Raw genomic sequence first — 14,079 nt, forward strand, 5'->3', positions numbered from 1 at the left:
GCAAAGGCCTATTGTTGGGAGATAAAGTGTTATGTGTGTGGGATAATGGGAAGTCCAATATGACTGGACCATTGAGTAACTAGGGAGAGTAATATTTAAATGAAGCTAAGGTGCAATAGAGCCTGGATGTGAAGAGGTTTAAATGTCAATTAGAGGAGTTTCTCTGTGATCTGGAGGATAAGGAGTGACTTAAGTTTATTGAATGTGGATGAGAGCTTATGGTCAGTAATTTAGGAAAATTACTTTGGCAGCTGTGTGGAGGATGGATTGGAATAGGGAGAACAATTAGCAGTCTATTTCTTTGCTATAGGCAAAAGGTGATGAAGACATGAGCTATGTGATGGCTCTGTGAGTGGAGAGAGGGGGATTTATGTGGGAAATGTTGTGAGGGTAGAGATGACAAGATCTGGCAAAGTATTAGACATGGGACAGGATAAGTAAGAGTGAGGAGTTATGGATGACACCAAGGTTATGAATCTGGGTGACTGGAAACATGGCATCTTCCTTAAAAGTAAGAAATTTTGGAAGACAGGTTGTTTGGTAGGGCAAATAGAATTGTTTTAGACATGCTGAGTTTGAGAGACCTACAGGACATCCTATTTGAAATGGCCAACACAGTTAGTTTTTATTTTGTTTGATTGTTTGTTTGGTCTTTTTTTGGGTGAGGGAGGGTGTAGAAATGAGGGTTAAGTGACTTACCCAGGGTCACACAACTAGTAACTATCAAGTGTCTGAGGCCAAATTTGAACTCAGGTCCTCCTGAATCTAGAGTCAGTGCTTTATCCACTGCTCCACCTAGCTGCCCCCATAGTTAGCTTTTGATGTTGAACTGATGCCCAGAAGAGAGACTAGGACCATATATATAGATCTAGGTTTCATTTTCATTGAGATGATAATTGAATCCATGTGAGTTGATAAGGTCATGAACGGAGAGTGTAGGGGAAAAAAAAGATGTCCCAGGACAGAATCTTGGGGATACACCCACAGTTCATGGGTATGAAATGGAGACTATCTAGCAAAGGAGACTGAGGGGTCAAATAGGTAAGACAAAAACCAAGAGAGAAATGTCATGAAAACTGAAAGGGGAGAGGAGAAAATATCCAGGAGAAGAGGGTGATCAACATTATCAAATGCCTCAGAAACATTGAGAAGAGTGAGGACTGAGAATAAAACATTATTAATAAAATAAAGAATAAATAAAAAGATAAATAAATAAAAAGCTTTCTTGAGTTGTCTCTAACAGAGGGACCATTATCTACACTAAAAGAGGACTCCCAGATCAGAATCCATGTTTATGAGTCACACGAGTAAAAAAGATGTTTTGCCATTAAAAAAAAAAAAAAAGTAAAGGACAATTGGTTGACAATTGGTCTGGTGCCTTCACCATGTTTCTTCGCCTGTAAGATGAATTTGACTCTTTGATCTCTAAGGCCCCTTTTCATTCTAGAGCCTATGATTCTATGAGCCTAAAGGGCCATAAACCCAAGTGATCTTCTGCAAACATTAAATCACCACATCACCCAAAATATAAGAAATAACAATCAATTCTTATTTTGGTTTTTAGCAAATTTATACTCCCTCATCATGTCATGAATCTGAATAGGCAACTGAATATTTATTCACTCATTCATTCAGCAAACTTTTATTAAACATCTACTATGTGTAAAGTTGCTATCTAACTATACTGTCTAAAAATCTAATGAGTGTTCACCAATAAATTAGAAGCTTTTGCAAGAGTTTAGACTTTTAAGTATTTATTAAAGAGCATTAGGAACTAATTATCAGAGAGAAAAGTAAAAATCTAATTATTTTTAAAAGACCCCATCATCCGACCTGCCATGGTGAGGTCAGGAACAAAAAGGACCCAACACTTCCTTCCTCCTCCAAGAAGCCTCCTGTATAAGCCAGAAACATCAAACATCCCTTCCTGACGCCAAGGAACTGACCTTCCAAGCCACATGGCTTGCCCTCAGACACCTTTTCTTCATGGCAGAGCTTTCCTACAGTATCTCTCCAGCAGGGGACATCACTCCAATTTTCACATATGTACAGAACACTATAATAGGGACTAGAGGATAAGTATAAAGTTGTTGATGTGACATTTTCTTGCCTTCATGGGGCTTATTATCAAACAATAATGGATCTAGTTGGGGCAGCTAGGTGTCACAGCCCTGGATTCAGGAGGACCTGAGTTCAAATCCAACCATAGACACTTGACACTAACTGTGTGACCCCAGGCAAGTCATTTAACCCTCATTGCCACCCCCCACAAAAAAATAATGGATCTAGTTATGAACACTTCACTAAGGTTTTGACTTTGATAACTATAGGAGAAGATGGAGGCTCGTCTGGCTGATGTACTGCTTCATCATTGCCTTGGACGGACCATTAGACAAACTCATCATATTTCTAATTTAAGTGTATGGTCTATAAGGTGGTTATGCCACTGCTCTTTATTCTGCTGGTCCTATGCAGAACAAGCTGGAATTAGTTGAAAATAGGTCAATTAAAGTAGGAAAACTTTTGGAAGAACCCCAAAGGTTGCTTCAATTGTGAATTCTCATATATCATGCACCGTTAAGATGAAAACCTTAAATGAAGTGATATCAAAAGAAAGGTTTTTTCCCCTATCATACCAACTTCTTGAATTTGCTTCCTGAAAAATGACCCTTAAAAGACACACTAGGAATGATTTTGGCATTTTCTACCATGATGAGTGTGCATCAGGGTTCAGTTAACTAATACATCTGCTTTTGATGAGGCCCTCCTTTCAGAATTAAAAACAGTCCTGAAAAACTTCACGAGGAAAGGCCAAATCTTGAGATTAGAAGTTAATGAAGATCCTTCAATCATGGGAGGAATGACTGATATATTGGAGAGAAATATGTTGATATCTTTGTAAGACACAGCAGGATTATGTTGGAGTGTTAGAAAAGTATTTTTTTCCCTAATAGTTTCATAGAGAAACTTCTAAAATTTATATAACCAATAAAGCATTTGGAAAAAAATCAATGTGCTCCTCCAGTTGGCAGTGTTGTATATCGGATGATGTTTCTGGTTTAGTACAGATTGTCCTCTTTTTTCTTTTCTCTGCCCATACCCATCTCTGGCTTCTGCTCTAATTGGTGTTCGCCTCATGCATTTCTTCTGGATTTCTCTTTGCTTTGTTAGATGAGTAAGCCCTTGTCTGGTATAAGATCATATCTGAAAATCCTGATGTTCCTTGACTTGAATCACAAATGTTCGAGCTAAACGTTACCAATTCCCTCAAATGACAGAAGAGGAAATTTAAGCCCAAAGAAATGTAGCAGCTTGCCCAATGTCACATTAACAATTAGTGACAGAGCTTGAACTTGAGTCCTAAGTATGAGAGGCTTATTTCAGAGACTGGAGAGGGGATCGATTTCTTCTGGCCATTTCCCAATAGTTAACAGTGCACCTTCTCTAACTGGATGAATGAATGAACAAAAAAGCTTTCATTAAATACTTATTGAGCACCAAGCATTTTGCTAAAGCTCAAATGAATAGAAAAGCGAAGACAACAGTTTCCTTCACGAAAACTAACACCCTGATGGGGGAGATGATGTATATAGAGGTGGCCAGAGAGGACTACCTGTTCCTTTTTCATATTTTCATCAAGGATGCCTTTGATACACATGTAGATCATTTTCAAAGGCTCTATAAAGATGAAAAAAATAGTTACAGGTATGAGTCTGTAGTTATTGATGTTCTCTTGGTCACCTTTTTAGAACATTTATACCTGTGACTTCTTTTCCATTCATTTGTTATCTTACTTACCCTCCCCGAACTTGATAAAATTATCCATGAATGCTGCCAAGACTGTGTTACCTCACACACAGATTTCCTCAGTGTATGTTAGATCTTGTTCAACCCCCTTTCCTAGCTTTTTTTTCCCTAAGCACCATTTCTACTTTTTGCATAGCACAACAGAGATTGTCTTTTATACCTAACTATGGCATTCCTCTGTTACTGTAGATGGAAATAGATTTTCATAGATTTGTTGATGAATTTATTCCATTTTATATGTTTGTTGTTCTCCTGTTAAGTTTTATCCATGAATGTTCTTGGAATTAGGTAGGCTAGTGGTGTCAAATTCATGTAGTTGTTCTCAAAGGATAACAAAGATCTTACAAGGGTGATGTCTTGACTTGCACACAAACTTCACATAAGTGAGGCAGAACTGTGCAAAGTTATGAGCCTCGCTCTCTCCTACAGAGTCATCAAAGTCCAGTGGCAAGGCAAAGATCAAGATGATGGACAATAGCCCAAGATTCAGTGGGTGAACTTGTCCTTTCTAAATTGATTTCTTTCCAGGGTCTCAGCCTAACTGGCTCTATTCATGCCTGTGTGTGTGTGTGTGTGTGTGTGTGTGTGTGTGTGTGTGTGTGTGTGTCCAGCAAGGAGGTGGTTTTAAATTCATGTAGATATGGGATAACTGAACCATATATAAGCTTCCACATAGGCCAAATATTGACTTAGAAAACCACACATTAACATTATCGATATGCTATTGTATTTTTATTTATTTTGTAAAATAGTTCACAAATAGATTTTATTATTATTTGGGTAGCATTCATGAGTGTTTGAGGAATGTACATATGACATTTCTCATGTAGACCATTTGGGTCCAACATTAAGCTTTTGTCCAACTTTGGTTTTCCCTATTTTAAATGATGAAACTTCATATAATATTCCAATAACCCTCTCTGTAGTGCTTTACAAATGAGTTTGTATTCAAAGCTGGGATTTTATCATGTCTCTGTTTATCAAGATCAAGTGTTTGCTAGTTAAGATGATTTCTGAGATTTTTTCTTTTTTTCTTTCTCATCGTGGCATCTGTTCCACATCCATTCATTTTTATAAGAAGTGGTGTTAATTTAGGGAAATCTCTTTGCATTCTTCCATTTTCCGAATTTTGACATCAATAGCTCATTTTAATAAATCACTGTTAAACTATTAAAGATTCACACACGACATCTACTCATTTTCTCTGCCTTCTTCTCTTCTCCTTTTTTGTTGATTTTTGCCCTTTGCCCCAACTGATTCTGAAATGACTCACATATCAGTAAGTAATCATTTCCTGAATATTCATATATAGTCTAGAACAAAGGTGTTAAAAACAAGGCCAAACCCTCAGTACTCAACTGGGTAATATTTAATAACAAATTTTAAAATATAGTAGACTATAGATAATGTTAATGTGTAGTTTTCTAAGTCAATATGTCCCCCACAGGGATCCTTTCTATTTGAGTTTGACACCACTAACACTGTGATGGTTTGTGAGCCTTTGTAAAAGGAAGTGATAATTATCACAAGTCAGCATGTCAGTAATGCCAAAATCATCTCATTTCCTTTTAGATTGGGTAAATCAGAGAATATCATAAATATACACTGTGCCTGGATTTTAGTAAAACATTTAACAGAGTCTCTAATGCTCTCCTTATGGTCAAAATGGAAAGAATTAGTCTAGACAATGCATACTTGAGTGGATTCAAAATTGTTTGAATAGCCAAACTTTAAAAATAGTTTATTTTTTTTTTCTTAATTGTTTGATGTCAAATTAGAGGGAATTATCTCTTGGAATATCTGTTGTGAAAGTCGGTCCAGGCCAGGAGCCATTTTAGGTTCTCTAGGCCATCTTGTATCACCCAAAGCTGGGAATATGCTAAGTATCTGACAGGATGGAGAAACACTTTGCAAATTAAATAGCACCTGGACTAGATTGAGCCTGACCCAAAGGTGCTTTTCAAAAGATTCTCAGTATGTAGCTCCTATGTAACCACAAATTCCCTCCCTCCAAACGATGGTTTTCTTAGCTCCTACAGAAGAAGTCCTAATTGGTGTAAAGCATCTAAGTTGTGCAGTGGATTGAGAGCTTGAATCTGGAGTTAGGAAGACAACTTCAAATCCAATCTATGACACTTACTAGCTGTGTGACCTTGAGCAAGTCACTTGACTTCTGTTTACCTCAGTTTCCTCAAATGTAAAATGGGGATAATAGCACCCTCCTCCCACATTTCTGTTCTTAGGTAATTAGAAGACGGATAACTGCAATAGGGTGCTGGAGCCAGCTCAAACCAACAAGAGAGAAATGATTATTAAATTTTCTGTGTGAACACCTACACCACAGAAATCAGCAAACATACAAATTATTGTTTGATTTACTGTTTTGTTGATTGTCTAGACATAAGAAAGCCATGGAGAGAATGTTAATATTGCAGGCTGGAGTATTTTTTTTTTCTGGAGAGTCAGTTGTTAAACATATACCAGCATACCATTGGGTATATGGAAATGAAAGGGAAAAAATTTAATATGCTAAAGAAACCCTTCCTTCTCTCTGCCTCTGCCCAGTCATCACCAAGGCAGTATGCTTATATTGGTAACACCAGGAGACAGAAGCAGCTCATTTTTCCTTTGTCAAACACCTTCACTGATGTCCTTTGGTGTTAGCATTTTCTCCCTAAATATACCTGCTTATTCTATTTCTTTTCTGATTTCTTTTTCAATTTTAGTGATCTATGACCTATGTCCACACATACAGATAACAATAACTGACATTTAGATTGAAATATATATATATATAAAATCTCATTTGAACCTCACAATATTTTTGCCAGATATGTACTTAATTGTTGCTATTTTACAGATGCCACAAAGGTGAAACAATTTTCTAATGTTCATACATTTAGGCATTGTTGTACATTGGTTACTGGCTTTTAAAATCAAAGGACCTGAATTCAAATCCCATCTCTGACATTTATTGCATTATGAACTTGGGCACAATACTTATACATGTGTTTCCTCATGTGTAAAATGAAGGAGTTGGCCTAGATGAGTACCACTACCCTATATGCAATGTCTTCCCCTATGAGAATATAAGGTACTTGAGGGCAGAGATACTCTTGCTTGCTTAAACCTATAACCCTGTCTCTCAGCACAGCATCTGGCATATTATAACTGCTTAATATATGTGTCTCCAATCCATACACTTTCCCCTACATACTTCATTAGAATTTTATAAAGAAACCCCTTTGTATTTTATTGGTGTTGCATTAAATATATAAATTAATTTTGGAAATGTTACCATTTATATTATATTGATCCAAACATTCAATGCCCTAATTATTTTATTCTTCTTTTATGTTCTTCATTATAATATTATGGACATAGTAGCTTAGTAGATAGTGGACTAGTATTGGAGACAGGAAAACCTAGGATCAAGACCTAAGTGAATGAGTGAATGAAAAAGTTATTTATTAAGTGCATATTATATTTGGAGCGCTGTGCTAAGTTCTAGGAATGCAAATGGAAAATCAAAACATTTCCTGATCTCAAGAAATTCATATTCTAATAAAGAGAGATAACACCATGAGACACTTCAGTTACAAGTCTGATTGACAAGTCCCATGGCCCTTAAGATGCAGCAGCAAAATAGGTGGCATCTTCTTTAATGATATTTCTACTGACAAAACCATAACCATATTTGCTGTTTATCTATCTAACAGTTCCAGGAACTTTGATAGTGAGAATTTTCTTTTCTCTGTCTCAGACGCTGCTGAGGAAAAAAGAGCAGCAACACATGAAGAATCAATTGCCAAATTAGATCTCTAGAGTTTCCTTCCTGAATGATGTTTTCAGGGGCTGAGTATTTAGCAAAGCTGCTTGTCTAGGGTTGGGAGTAAGGGAGGAAGCTGTTATTCCTGGGGCAATTAGGCACAAAGTCATAGGCTGTTTCCATGGAGGTCTAAGAGGAGGTGGTGATCTAAATGGTTGGTGGTCTTTGACTTATTGGAACATGCCATCTTCTTTCTGTCTCTCCCTCCATGTGACTTATTGCTCCAACTATGTTTTGGGTGTCCATCAATTGATTCCAGAAGTGACTGCCTCTGTTATGTGTGATTTAGATATACAGGGCAAACTACTTTACTTCCTATTTCCCCTGGCAACTCTCTAAAATTATAGGTTGCTGATCTGCATTTGTAGACATAGATTCTACACTAGCATTCTACACACAGATGCAATAACAGGTCTATACATAATATGAAGATTATGATGATACTAATAACTTATAGTTATCTTCATGTAAACCATGGGTAATTCTACATAGGTTAATTCTCATTTTATGATTTTCCTACTATTTTAAATGGAGTTCCTTTTTTATCATTCAAAAAATCTTTGTTGTTCCTAATTAGGAATGCAAATTATGTTTTTTGCCATATCCTTGAATATTTTTGTTGAGGCAGTTTGCATTTCTCTGCAATATTGCCATGTCATCTACAAATAACAATCTTTTTATCTTTTCATTTCCAATGTTAATCTAATATAATCTTCCTGTCATTACAACTTCTAGAATTTCTAATACTATCAAATGGAAGTAGTGAAAGCAGATATCCTTATTTTGTATCTATTTTTAGTGGGAACATTTCCAATGTTTCTCAATTGCATGTTATGTTGACTCAGTTTATATAGTAGGTACTTTAGGACAAGTTGAAAAAAAATCTCCTGTTCCTATTTTTGTTAGTGTTTTTTAAAAAAATAATTAATGAATGAATGCCTGGTGTTATCCAAGTTTTTGTCTGCATCTATTGATGTAAAAAATGTTAGAGTATTAGTTTACATATGATCATAGATTTAGAACTAAAAGGAACCCTAGAGACCAACTAGTTCAGTCTCTTCATTTTACAGATAAGGAAATTATTAACTAGGGATGTTAAGTGACTTGGCTAAGGTTTTAGACACAGTATATGTCAAAGTCAGGATTTGAACTCAGGTCCTTCTGCTTTGGAGCCCTATATATTCCAATATACTATTTTGCCTTATAATATGTTTTTTCTGCTATTGGGATAGCTTAGTATAAACTCTGATCATGATGGATAATTGCTTCTAATGTGTTGCTGTATTTTGTTGCCAATATTTTACTTCCTATTTTTGCTTCTATGTTCATTATGAGAATTAGTATACAATCTTCCCTTTCTGTTGTTTTATCTTTGCCAAGTTCGAAAAGCAACACTATATTTTCCTCATAAAAGATTTTGAGTAGTATTGCTTCATTTTAATCTGGATTTACAAATAACATACAATATTGGGATTGTTTGTTCTTGGACAACTTAAAGAATTCACCTGTGAATCCATCTAGATCAGATGCTTATAGGAACGGAAGGAGTAACTCTTTAATGGCTTGTCTTGTTTTTCTTGAATGATTCATTTATTCTAAATGATGAATTTCCTATTAATTGAATTTTGGAGTTTTCCCTAGGTATTCATCAATTTGTGATCCTATTTCTTTTAAATTCTTTAGTTTTTTAGGCAATAGCTGTGAATACTATTCTTAATAATAGCCTTTACTATCTTTGTGTTGGTTGAAATGACTTTGTAAAGTTTGCTGATCTGTTTTTTCTCCCTTTTTTGATTGCTTGTAATGGTTTGTAAATCTTATTGGTCATTTCAAAGAACTACCTTCTGGTTTTATTTATCCATTCAAATTGTTCTTCTCTCTCTCCCTCTCTCTCTCTCTCTCTCTCTCTCTCTCTCTCTCTCTCTCTCTCACACACACACACACACACACACACACACACACACACACGCAGGCACACACATACATACACACACCTCCCTCTTTATTTTGGATTATTGTTTTATTCCTATTCTAGTTCCTTTGGGTGAAAGTTTAATTCAATTAATTTGTCCCTTTTTTGATTAGTATTATGAAAACTCAGCTATGAAAATTTGCCTCCAAGAACCATTGGCTGAATCCAATAGATTTTTATACTTGGTATTGTCAGTATCATTAGCTTTTAAATATTTTATTTTGGTGATTTCCTCCAAAAAAGAGTTAACACTCAATCACTGTTTAATTTTTTTTTTCAGTTTTCATGTACCTTTATACCTTTGGCTCATTTTGTTTAATTCTAATTTTATTTCATTATGGTCTGAAAATACAGTATGTATAATTACTGTCTTTTAAAAACTTATAGGGGCAGCTAGGTGGCACAGTGGATAAAGCACTGGCCCTTGATTCAGGGGTACCTGAGTTCAAATCCGGCCTCAGACACTTAACACTTACTAGCTGTGTGACCCTGGGCAAGTCACTTAACCCCAATTGCCTCACTAAAAAACAACAACAACAACAACAACAAAAACACAAAAAAAACTTATATAGGATTTCTCTTTGTACTAATATTTCTTAATTATTTTTAGCATTTTATGTATTCTTGAACATAATGTGCATTCTCTGATTCTCATATTTAGTTTACTCCATATCTATTCATTCCAACTTATTAAATAAACAGTTCACATTTGTAATTGGTGACTAATCTTTTTATTTAGTTCATCAGACTCTGATTAAGTTGAAGCCTACTCATTATTACTATTTTTATATTTATTTTTTCTAATATAATTTTTACCATTCCTTTATGAATTTAATTTACATTATTTGCCATTTTGAGAATTGTTATATATTTGTTATATATTTTCCTCTCACATTTCACAATGTCCTTATCTGCTTCCATATTTTCTAGTTTGAATTCCACTTAGATAGTACTGTTGCCTCTTCTGTTACAGTTTCATCATGTATTTAGAAAAATTTCTTAATTTTAATTTATTTATATCACTTTGCATTAAATTTGCTTCCTGCAAACAACATATTAATATTTTGTTTCCTGATGCATCCTGTAATAACAATAAAAAAGCCTTTTAATTTGTAATAATGGGTGCATGTTTGTGTTTTTCCCCCATCATAAGACTTAAATAGGAGGCAAGGTGGTGCAGTGGATAAAGCAACAGCCCTGATTCAGGAGGACTTGAGTTCAAATCCAACCTTAGACACTTGACACTTACTATCTGTGTGACCATGAGCAAGTCACTTAATCCTCATTGCCCCACAAAAAAAGACTTAAATAGATCTATGATCTTATTGATTTGGCTAAACCTTTCAATAATACAGATCGCAATTTATCCATGTCTACCCATACTCTGTGACTCTTGTCTGTGTCCTGCTATAAATTCATCAGAAGTTGAAATCCAATGTGCTGGAGGCCTTTTTGCTTCCTCTTGACATGATCAACAGAACATGTTGGCTGCCCAGTTGCCATCTCTTGACCTTATCACAATACTGTCTTCTTTATCTATGAAATATTCCTTTGATGACATCTTCTCCTGTTCTTCAAAGTTTCTATGAACTATACATTGTAGCCTATTCACAACCACTGCATCTCACCATTGATTGCACTTTCTGTGATACTTATTTTTAATTCTTTGGAAAACATTGTATTCTATACCTCTGCCATATGCCAACATTAATAATAATACATATTATACCAATAATCTAAATTTATTATTTGTATTTCCATTTTAGGAGATCATATACATTATATACACATACATATCTGCATACATGTATGCATACATACATACCCATAATATAAGTTTGTTAGCAGGCTTTCAATACAACATTATTGTTATTAAGATCTTGTCACTGAGTTTGGATTTTTTTCTTCTAGTGCCTATAGGGGCCTCTTCAGATATGAATTTGAAGTGATACATTTTTCCAGGTATTATTTATCTTTGAATGTAAATTCTTTCTTTTTCAAGTACTATGGTCATTATTGAAGATTATAGGATTTGGGAAGCCAGGTCTATTTTGAACACTTTTATATATATTTTGTACAATTTGTAGGGGGCAAATTTTAATTGGGGAATGTTAGGTGGCTTGCCACAATATTGGGGCAAGGAAGAAAATTAACAGCCTCTTTCAAAAACAACAGGGTTTATTAACAAGAAAGGACTTAAAAAAACAAGCAAGATTAGTAGAATTAAGGGAAAGGGAAAAAAAGAATGGGGGAAGGGAAATAATATTACCTAAATCACACCACCACCCAGGGCTCAGCAGAACACATGGCTGCATCCTGTCTCTTACCAGCTACATGCCAGAATGGAGAAACTCCTCCCTTCTCCTTCCCAGCAGACCCCAGGCTGTCCACACACAGCCCCAAGCTAATTGGCTGGCAGCCCTGACTGAAAGTCATTATAATTTTGCTAGGCCCACGAGGTATCAGTGAGTGGTGGTGATGTGAGGTGCCAGTGCCATGGCAATGGCTACAACAAGTGGGTGGAGCACCACGCCCTTGAGGAGGTATGGCACCTGAGCCCCAGGTCAGTGAGCACCAGGGATTTTTTAATTCTAGCCAAAAGATGGGGTCATTAAAAACCTCAAATCACAATTAATTCTTTATAAATTTAAACTTTTTTCTTTTATTATCTTTGAAAAGTCTAATGTTACTCTAATTGGATATTTTTTTCTTTTTTTCTCTCAAAGCTTGTAGTATTTTTATTTGTCTTTATAATTTTTAAGTTACCAGTTATGTGTCTTAATGAATCACAGTTAGGATTTCCAAATAAAGATGTAGTGTATATTCTTTCTACATGTATAGTGTTTCTTGATCTTGTCTCCTCTAGAAAGTTTGCTTCTATGTCCTTGGATAGAGTCTAGGTTTTTCTTTTTTCCTTATTTTTAGGGTCTCCTGAAATCCCAATTAATTTCATTTTATACTTAATTCATCTTCTAAAATCTGTCACATTCTCTTGCATATTAATTATTTTTCTGTTACATTCTGAGCTTTTTCTTTAATTTTATTTTTGACATCTCTTGGTATCAAATTTTATTTATTCAGTTATTTGATGTTTTCATTGTTATTTTTTGGTGTTGAAATTTTATTTTACTCCATTTCATTGTTACTCCATTTCTTTTCATTTTACAAAAATTGAGTCTTCCTTTAATTCTTTTGTTACTCAAATGATTTACCCTTTGGTGTTTTTTACATCTCATCCATTGATGTTTCAACATGCGTTTCTGAAGGAATTTTCTCTTTAAACTTTTTATGATACAGAATTCTGCTATTGTGTAAGTATTCAAAACTTTACTATTTTTTTACTCCTCTGAACTTCTATTCAGAGATAGGAGTAGTAGAAGGGGCAGGCCTACCAGTTGTACCCTAACTTGGAGCTGGAGCTGCTGCTAAATGGTAAACTTATCAATGGGAAGCTTTTGTCCACCTCAGGAGAGGAGAACGCACACTCCTTATGATGTTTGATGAAAGTGAAGGGAAGCAGGCTGCATCCCCCTCAGCTTTGTAGGCTTAGCATCAGATAAACTAGGAGGCTTCTCTGCTTTCTGGAAGGGGGCAGGGAATCCTTTTGCTTTCAGTGCCTGGCTTATGGCTATTTTAACCAAGGAGGGGATGTAGACAAGGGTAGAATGGAGCAGCAGAAATCTTTTGATCCTTGGTACTGCTATCAGCAGGGTGGGAGAGGGAGATGAGAGACTGAGGAGCTAGAAGCACACTGCTTTCTGCATGTGTCGAGGCTGAACAAAACAGCCCAGGGATACCCTGAGCTTTGGGGAGTACTGAAATAAGCAATGGCTCTTAATTTTTGTCTGGGTAATAAACCGCTCTGGCTGTCTGGTGAAGTCTATAGAGCTCAGATTTAAATGTATAAAAGAAAATACATGAAATTACAAAGAAATCAGTTATACTGAAATGCAGTTATCAAAATATTTTTAAATCAAATTCGCTGACCCCAATCCAAAAATTCCTGATGGGGTGGAAGGGGAATGCCCCCTTTGTTTAGGACTTGGAGTGCAAAAGTAGGACTAATGGGAATTCCCATTGCACAGGCAGGAAATCAAATCACTCTCAAGAGTTTTGATCAAAGACTCAGTCCCATGTTGAGTGAGGGACTGGGAGGTCAGAGCCTCCCCTCAGCATGGGACAAGTGTTAAGATGGGACAGACAGAAGGACTAGCTGGGAAATAAAACCATAGTGGCTATCTGGGACATGCCTATGGGTGGGGACTATTCCTGAGCCATCTCCAGGCCTTCTTGGTCTTATGATGATTTCTATAGATGAAAAGGTGGGCATATGGCTCAGTAAAAGAATAGTGGCTTGGGGCAGCTAGGTGGTACAGTGGATAGAGCACCGACCCTGGATTCAGGAGGACCTGAGTTCAAATCTGACCTCAGACACTTGGCACTTACTAGCTGTGTGACCCTGGGCAAGTCA

The 14,079-nt window shown here is 35.9% G+C and overlaps 1 pseudogene; it reads left to right on the forward strand.

The window, feature by feature from the left end:
* The first annotated feature begins 453 nt into the window (after window positions 1–453).
* On the forward strand, window positions 454–2,931 carry LOC122751171 (annotated as a pseudogene).
* The last annotated feature ends 11,148 nt before the right edge of the window (window positions 2,932–14,079 follow it).

Source organism: Dromiciops gliroides, chromosome 1 (assembly GCF_019393635.1).
Source record: "Dromiciops gliroides isolate mDroGli1 chromosome 1, mDroGli1.pri, whole genome shotgun sequence".
Classification (NCBI taxonomy): Eukaryota; Metazoa; Chordata; class Mammalia; order Microbiotheria; family Microbiotheriidae; genus Dromiciops; species Dromiciops gliroides.